Source organism: Morone saxatilis, unplaced genomic scaffold (assembly GCF_004916995.1).
Source record: "Morone saxatilis isolate NCDOM2014 unplaced genomic scaffold, NCSU_SB_2.0 Contig8, whole genome shotgun sequence".
Taxonomy (NCBI): domain Eukaryota; kingdom Metazoa; phylum Chordata; class Actinopteri; family Moronidae; genus Morone; species Morone saxatilis.
The window spans coordinates 25,517,118-25,517,871 of record NW_023340257.1 but is presented as its reverse complement, the minus strand read 5'-3'; positions in this window follow the sequence as shown (position 1 = coordinate 25,517,871).

Genomic DNA, 754 nt, shown 5'->3' with positions numbered 1-754 from the left:
ACCTGTTCAACATCTTACCTATCGTGCATCATCATCTACATCTTACCTAACCCTAAAGTGCGTAGGTATTACAGTATGAAAGCTCACAAACTAGCCACTTATAAGCAGGTTGACCCCATGCCATATTACCCCATAAAACAATATTGCATTCATCAATATTATTCATCCCTGGTGATCCCAAACAATCATTAATCAAGAAAACAATATCAGCAACAGTATTATGAACTAATTCAGTGTCACTGTTATCAGCCTTGGCATTCACAAGGGGTAAAGCGAACTTTACTGTATGACATAACATCCATATACCTGTTGGGGTCAATTATGTGGGATTTTTAAAAACAAACAAACAAAAAACTAGCTAACAGCAACCATGCTTACTGAAAAAGTTAAATGTCTCTGCTATCAGCACCAGGGGCTTATATGAGGAGAAATAAAACATGGCACTGTTTGTGCATTACCACAACTTCACCAATAAAGTACTCTTTACTTAACAACCAGACCTTCACTTACTACTTACTGTCCAGTTAGAACGACACTGTAAAGGAAATTATCTTATTGAGTAGTTTGATGGCAGAAGAGGAATCGATAACAACAACGTTTCCTAAATAATTTCAATGTCTTTCCTGTCAGCCATACCTGCTTTTTTTTTTTTAACCTCTGATTGCCATGGCAATCTCAGCATAGAGTGACGAAAGTGTCTGATTTCTGTAGAAATTATGTGCCCGTTGAAAGTTCTTTTACAAACGCTTCAGCT